We start from the raw sequence: 8717 nt of genomic DNA, 5'->3' as shown, positions 1-8717 counted from the left end.
GTGATCAGAATTATATCCTTTGAATATCATTATCAAATCAAAGAAAAACAACAGCTGGGACCAACCTTTTTGTTATAATAAAACTCACCCTTGTGAAAATTCATTTGGGAATGGAAGGTGAGGTCTTGAGACTGAGGACAGGGCTACTTAAATATGTTATAGTGACATAGCACTGATGAGAGATGGTACAAGTATGGGCAGACCAGAGGGGTGCCAAAAACAACGGACCGCAAAAGCAGAAGAGATGGTTCAGAGGTTAAGAGTGTTTGCTGCTTTCCCAAAGGACCTCAGCTCACCAACATCTAGCAGCTAGTTCACACCTGCATAGAACCTCCATCCAGAGGATTTGATACCCTCTCTGGCCTCTGGAGTCATCTGTAAGCTTGTACACATAGCCATAGGCACAACACACACACACACACACACACACACACACACACACACACACACACACACACACACACACATTGGATTCTTTGGCAAAAAATGCCCGGTGAGGAATTACCATATTCCTATGATTAAGTGTTCAAGTTGTAAGAACAAGAGCACAATTAATCATGTTATATTTGGCTATTTGTAAATACTTCTGAAAGTTCTTGAGATTTGAACAGTTTGCCATGTATATAGCCTTGTGTTGGAAGCCTCCCTCAGGAGCAAGAGATAGGTGGGGTCATGGGATATCATGGTGCAGAAAAAACATGCATATATGGACTGGCACACAGTAGATGACTCCAGAGGAACCATGATTGGAGTTAGGGATACTCTGTTCCTTTCCAAATCACTGACTTTAAGGACCATGTGGAGTTCTGAAGGATGCTGGGATTCCTTTTAATGCATTCAAACTGAGGATGATTGTAATCTCTGGTCATCTGCCTCGTGCAGAGCTACTTACAGCAGCAGGCGTGAACTGTTTTTTTTTTTTCTACAAGAGCGTTTGTATTTCAGAGACACTATCTCTGAAGTACTGATAAACATCACTAAGTAGTTACTGCTCCACACTTACTTTTTCTGATATTCTTAGACAAATGTACTCATACAAAAAGGAACAATTTTTCTAGAAACAGGTTCCATTTGAATCTTGCACTCTGGTAGCTCAAAGATGACTTACATGCCAATATGTTGACAGCTGGTCTGGTCAGCACATCAAAATGTAATTAGACTCTTTACTAAGATGACCCAGGAGCTGGAGTATATCACAGTGATAGTCTTACGTGTTCAAGGTCCTGGGTTAATCTCCAGCATCCCAAACAGAAATCCTGACTCACCATTTGCCTCAGCCTCTGCTAATAATCTTATTAATTTGCTTCTGGCTGAATCACTTTGTTAGTTGGGATGTGCTCGATGGAGGCATGTTTTAGAATTTTCAGATGGGCGCATAACACATGCAGCTGATGGCCCCGGGTAATGTCACCCTCAAGATGCAGGTACTCACCTACTCACCTGGATACAGCACCAACTGGCTGAATGTGAGCTTCTTCTCTACCGCCCTAAGTGTAATTATGGGATGTCCTAGAACTAACCTGAAATGAAACTCAGCCTCAGTTCTTGATCCCTGTCTAAAACTGGGGACAATGAGATGAGAGATTCATGAAGCTGGCTTTTGGGGTCCTTCGGTACTCTGTTCAGTGTCCCTGACTGCTTCTGTTGTAGCGTGCTCCCAGCCCCCGCTAGGCAATGCTTTCACAGCAGACCCTGACTCTGGCTCTGCTTCTTTCTTCCTTAGGGACTGGATGAGACATCCTCCCTCTCCAGAGGTCAGATGAGACAATGCTAGCGATCTCTTTGGTCTCTAAAGCACATTGGATGCTAATGAGGGAAGGGGATTTGGAAGATTTGGAGATGTTCATACACCAGTGTTCTCACATGTACCGTCCCCATCCCCAATGCCCAGAGAGAGGCATTTGTCACAACTGAGCTACATATCCTTGTTCCCCAAAGACTAGAATTCACTCTACATGGGAGTTTTTTTAAGACAATAAAAACGAGTTTTAATTTGAAGGAGGGGTTTGCATGTGGTGATGGGCTTTGAGGTGAGTAGACCACCGAGTGAATGAGGCCTGGCCTCTTCATCAGCAAGGCCTTTGTTCTGCCTGCTCTACCCAGATGGCACGTTTCTGGTTGTTGATATGTCTGCTTAAGAGAAGCCTGACTTTATTGGTCTGTATCTCAGTGCCATCACATAATGCCTGTGATAAAACCACCTAATTCCAAGAAAGGGAAAGTTAGGAGGAAGGGAAGTATACAGGGGGAGGGGAATGAACCTGTTGAGACCAGTCTGGGAGCCCTAGAGGTGCTGTTTTAAGCATTTACCTAAGTAAACATCTATTTGATACTACTGGTTAAAAGTGGCTGTCCCATATGGAAGCATTGTTCTACCTTTTCAGATCATCAGCATGCGTGGTCTCAACACTGGGGTGATCAGGTCCTAAGTCAGCGCCAACAGACAGTCAGGGTCTACTGTCTTCTTCTTAATGGCTGGCTTATCACACTTGGATGCTGCAGGCTGAGCTCTGTTTAGCTTTCTTCTTGAGCCAGGCTAGACTTACAGAGCAATTAGATAAAAATTAGGGTTATAAAAAGATAATATAGATAATTATGAAATTCAAACATATTTCTGGAAGAGAAGAAATGTCAGCATATAGAAAGCTGATTATGGTTGAAGCAGTAAATTATGGCTTGCCCCACTAAGCAGGAAGTAGCCCTGTGGTAATTGCTTTACCAATCACTCTCACGGCACACTGTGAGGTTGTTTGGTGGTAGCTCATAAACATAAACCACCTTCCTTGCCCAAGACCAGTACGAGTACAGTCCCTGGATATGATCCAGACAGTCGGGTCAACTCTCAGTCCCAGTATTTTTAAGATAGTCACCACCATAACACTGCTCATACCTCCTCCATCCTGACTGAGAACCAAGTCAGGAATGGGGCATCTGGCAGGAACTGGGGTCAGTGAGGAAGCACATCATTGGGTGGCCTTTCTTCTCTGTTCCCTTTTCCCCATCTCCTACTCCAGGTAAAGCTACTGTCCCTACTCAAATCTGTAGATCTGAGGCTTTGGGGATAAAAACTCTTATTAGTTACTACAGAGCACAAATAACTACCCCTTGAAAGGTCTTCCATGAGATTGAGCCTCACTTCGTCTCACCGAGGACCAGATTATGAAGCTGGGCATGCCCAGTGAGTGATGACTGCAGAAAATGTGGCCTCCTTGAACAGAGTCTGGCTTCTCTGGAAAACTCTCTCAGATGACTGGTTGGCTTCAGACTCACAGAGTAGAAGACAACTTGTTCATGCACGCTGCACAGCAATTAAACCATGACACCCCAGGAACCGAGGGCTAAAGGCAAGACTGCTTCTCAGACAAGAGCTGCCTGATGAAATGGATGCCTCCCTTACACAAACACTTCTGGGAGCCCGCATCACCTTTGTCCTCTGGGAATCCTGTCTCCAGACATCAATTAGTTGTGTTCTCTGATAGCGTCTTGAGTTTCTTCAGGATTCAAGAATTGTTGTCTGATCAAGTGGGAGGAACTTTAGAGAGTGATGCTTAGGTCTCAGTGGGGCATCTGAGGTCACAGAGCTCAGGAATGTCCATTGGAGAGATATTCTCCCAGTTAAACACAGGTGCTATCAAATGTAGAAGTTGACTAATGGTTACTTCTGCATTTCCCACATTTGAATTCTATGATTCTTTGAATTTATCTCTTTCACAGTCTCATATATTTTGTAAAATATGCTTTGCTTATATTCTCCCCTATTATCCTCTCTTGCCATCTCTCACTTCCACCAAACCCTACTTCTTCCCCCAAGCCTCCCTGTTCCTTGTCAAGTCTGCCTCTGGGCCAGAACTAAATTTCCTTGTCCTTTCATCGGGGTTTCTGAGAAAGCCTTGGGTTGGCTTGATTCTCAACATTTACCAATATAAGTAAATTGGTCATAGAATCCTGGGCTGGGGACACAGTAGTGTCTACAATTCCTACATTCTATACCACAAGTTTGCTGACTGGCAACTCAAAGGAATTTACCATTTCTCCCATGACGTGCTAGGGATGTTGAAGATCTCACACACAGACTCTTCCACCTATGAGCTGTAGGTCTTTGGGAAGGGCAGCTGCATTTATGATAATCACCTTGGTTCTATCATGGTTTCATCTATGTTCATCTTCCTCAGCGTTCTTCACATATGTTCCTCAAGGGAGGGTCACGGTCTTGGGTACCAATCCTCTCTTCTTTTGGTGGTAAGTCTACTTAAGACTGTATGCTTATGTATACACAGCACCAGTTCCCCCTCCTCTCCTGAGAGGGTGCAGGCTGCACCTATTTTGTAAGATCCCCACACTCTGATGGTCAAGGTGTTGAACACTGATTAATTATGTACTGGTAGCCATTTGTGCTTTCTCTCCTGAAAATGCCTGTTGACGCATTCAACTCTCTCTGCCTCCTGATTGTGGTTGTAATAGGACTCATTGCTTCAAATGCCTGCTGCCTTCACTGCTCCACTGTGATAGATTTTGCCTTTGAACTCGGAGCCAAGATAAATCCCCATTCACTTAAAAAAGAATCTACTAAGCTTGTTTGCAGATTATATCATTTGTTCTTTTATATTTAATTTTTAAGATCTTTGTATATTCTGGGTCTGAACTGTCCATCAGATGAATGCTTGGTAGATATTCTCATTCATTTTACAGGCTGGACAATCTTTGTCTTGTTCTTTGTCTCTGCAGCAGCTTTTTATTTTGGTGCAATCTCATCTGTCAGCTCTTGCTATTGTTCCCTTGGCTATTGGAGAAGCTCATTGCCCAAATCATATCTTGTGGTGTTTCCCCACTTTTCTCTAGTATTTTAAGAGTTCCAGGTCTCACACTAAGGCCTTCTACACACTCCGAGCTGAATTTTGTACATGAGAGATAGGGAACTAGTGCCATTTTCTTGGGTCTGACTAGCCAGTTTTCCTAAAAGTCTTTGTTGAAGGTTGCTTTGCTTTGTTGAAGGTGTGTTAGACACCTTGTAAAGAACCAGATGGCTGTAGTTGGAGGGATCTATTTTCTTTAATTGGTCTAAGTGTCTGCATCTGTGTTAAAATCATGCTGTTGTTGTTATCGTGGTTCTGTGATGATATCAACCTAATTAGAATATTGTAATCCTTCTGTTCAGGACTTCTTTAGCTATAAAGGACTTTTTAGAGTGTTTCCATATTTATTTTAGGATTTTTTCCCCTGTTAATAGTGTCTTTGGGTTTTGATGGGGATTGCATTGAACCTATGGCATTCTTTTGGAAAAATGGCCATTTTCACTATTTTAATCTTACCAAGCCATCAGTATAGGTGGTGTTTCCATCTTTGAACACTCTCTATGATTATTTTCTCCAGTGTTTTATGGCTCCCTGTAGTGAGGCCCTCAACTTTGTTGGTTGAGCTTATGATGTGGGATTCCCCTCTGTATGCTATGTATATGTTTTATTACCATTGGTTAATAAAGAAGCAGTTTTGGCAAATGGCTTAGCAGAGTAAAGCCAGATGGGAAATCTGAACAGAGATATATATAGAGTAGGCGGAGTCAAAGAGATGCCGTGTAGCTGACAAAGGAGAAAGACACCAGAACCTAACTGGTAGGCCACAGTCTCGTCGTGATATGCAGACTAATAGAAATGGGTTAATTTAATATATAAGAGGTAGGTAGGAATTTGCCTGAGCCATTGGCTAAGCAGTGTTGTAATTAATATAGCTTTTGTGTGATTATTCGGGTCTGGGAGGCTGGAAACCAACGCACGCACAGTCTCTGTTTACAAGTTTATGACTCAGTAATATATTTGAGATTAGAATTGTTTTCCTGGTCTCTTTCTCAAGAAACTCACACTGGTTTTATATTCTTCTTCTTTGATGATTTTTTTTTAATTTCTAAGTGTTCTTTGATGGAGTGTTTGGTATCTTCTAGGTCTAGGGTCTTAGCATTCTTTTGAATCTTTTGTTATTTCACCTACTTAAACAGCGCTGTAATTAGTTACTGTGGAATTGCTAACGTTTGGAAGAAACACAGTTTTCCCTTGACTCTATGTTGAGATCTGTGCCAGTGTTGAGAGAACAACACTTATGCTTTGATGTGAGGACCATTTTAGTGAGCAGTCTTCTCTTGACAATGGGTCCTGGCCTTCCATCTGGGGTGTAGTGCTTAACCCAAGATTCATTTCCCTGCATATTTTCCCCATTGCATCTCTGGGTGTTGTCAGTGAGACTTGGAACTGCTCTCACTGGCTCAAGGTCTGAGTGGCCCACGTTCTCAGCTGATCTTGCAAATCAGGAAGAAATACATGCTTAGCTATAGGAATGTCTACATAAGACAGAGGCCCTTTGAAGACAGCAGAGCTTTCTTTGCATATCTGCTTTGCTCATGGAGTTCTAAGACTCAAGGGATTTTCACAGTATCTTTACAGGAGGTCTAGGTAAAGAAGGGATTTTGTTAAATGGAGAGTTAAGATGATGGGTTTAACTATATAAGAATTGTAGATAACTGGCAGAAGTTTAAAGAGAATTGTTATGGTGGAAGTGTTCCTAGCCTGTATCAACATTCAGAGACAGTACTGAATGAAGTGAGACCTCTGTGGAACAGCACAAGTTGGAAGAGACAGACAGAGAAGGCCACGTTAATGCAAATGAAGTGTTTTGGGAAGGGAGGAGCACTAGAGTCTGTGACCCCGGAGATAGCACACAGAGCATAAAGATGTGGAGGACTATACCAGAGTGTCCCACACCTTACCAAACAATCTGGAAAATCTGCCCCTTAGATTGCAGGGGTTTAGTATTTGTGACTCATGACTGTCTGGTCTGTATTGCTGTATGCTGGCATCTGGGCTCTGTTGACTTCTAGGCTGAGGTAACAGGTGAAAGATGGTAAATTGCTTCTCCTGTAAATGCATGTGTCGTTAGCAACCTGTCTGTCCAGCAATCATCCCCCCACTCACTGTCTTTACTGGGCTATCTCATGGAAGCGACTTTCTGGCTGCCCTAATCACCCTGGGTTCAGACCAGTTGCCCTGCTCACCCTAGGTTCAGTCAGGCTGCCCTGATCACCCTTGGTTCAGTAGGACTGGCCTGATCACTCTAAGTGCAGTCCAGCTGCGTTGATCACCCTAGGTTAAGTCCAGCTGCATTGACCACCCTAGGTTCACTCTGGCTGTCCTGCTTGTTCACAAAGTGGAAATTAAAGGCAGTGACTGTATCCTTGATGTTGCTGGGATAATACTAGGGACCAACTGAGCTGTTGAGCGTGCCTGAAATGGGGGGTGAGGACTGAGAAAAGAAAGACAAAAGACTGATGATAGAGTCAGGAGGATCCTCCGTGAATACTGTAGAAACCTCGAATTTATTTTTCATAACACCTGATGTGGGAGTGTCGTATATCAATCTGTTGATTTCATTGGTTAAAAAAAATAAAGAAACTGCTTGGCTGGCCCTCATGGGTTAAAACATAGGTGGGAGGAGTAAACAGAACAGAATGCTGGGAGGAAGAGGAAGTGAGCTCAGACTCGACAGCTCTCCTCTCGGGGGCAGATGCCTCAGAGAGACACCATGCTCCCGGCTCCTGGGCGGACGCGGGGATAGCTCTGCTCTCTGTGGCACATGCGATGAAGCTCCGACCCAGGATGGATGTAGGCTAGAATCTCCTTGGTAAGCCACCTTGTGGGCCACACTAGAAATGGGCTAGTCCAGGTGCGAGAGTTAGCCGAGAAGAGGCTAGATAGAAATGGGCCAAGCAGTGTTTAAAAGAATACAGTGTCTGTGTAATTAAGCTAGCTGGGTGGCGGGACCCAGCCCACCGCTCCTATTACTACAAACACCTTTATACCCAAAGCAAAAAGTGGAGGGCAAAAGACTTCCTTACCATGGTTCAAGGAACAAACAAGGGTAAATCAGCTCCTTAATTCTCAAAACATCTGTAACCACGCCCTTAGTCAGACATCCTGTTATTTGGTCTTGAGGAGCTTGATCTCTGTGACCTTGCATCAAGATGGAAATAGAGTCACTGGGGTCTCCCACAGGCAATCCATTCCTAAACGCACGCCATCCTGCAGAAGCCACAAAGGTTTGCTGCTGACTTTCTCTGTCTATGGCTTCTGCCTCAGGTTCTTCCTCAGATGCTCTGATGTGCCCCCTTCACTTGTAGTATTTGAATATAATGAAGCATCCTTTCAATGACAGTCTTCTAAATAAAACACACATTTTGAAACACCGTGTATGCTGGGCTGGAGACATGGCTCAGTGGTTAATTGAACACAGAAGACCTGGCTTCAGTTCCCAGCACCCACATGGCAGCTCACAGCTGTCTGTAACTCCAGTTCCAGGTTTCCAACACCCTCACACAGGCAAATGTGCACATAAAATAAAAAAAAACAAATTTTTTTTCAAATTCTGTGAACAGTTTTACTACTGCTTTATGTGCTTGTAGTCTTTTTTATTATTTTTGAGACAGTGTCTCCCCCATGTAGCCCTGGGGAGCTTTGAACAGGAATTCCAAAGTCCAAGAATGCCCTGAGATTTCTGTTCTTCTTGCCTCTCCCGTCTGATTTGGGGATTGCAGGTATGTTCTAATATGCCCACATCTCCTGTTTTCACCCCTTTAAAAAGCGGCACCTGCTGTAATTAGCTGACCACCAATTTCAGTGTATGGGGTGAATGTGTTTGTGTATGGGAGTGGGGTGAATGTGTTTGTGTATGGGAGT

The sequence above is a fragment of the Microtus ochrogaster genome, chromosome 7 (genome assembly GCF_000317375.1).
Source record: "Microtus ochrogaster isolate Prairie Vole_2 chromosome 7, MicOch1.0, whole genome shotgun sequence".
Taxonomy (NCBI): Eukaryota; Metazoa; Chordata; class Mammalia; order Rodentia; family Cricetidae; genus Microtus; species Microtus ochrogaster.
The sequence above is the reverse complement of the archived record's forward strand: the minus strand, read 5'-3'. Positions refer to the sequence as shown.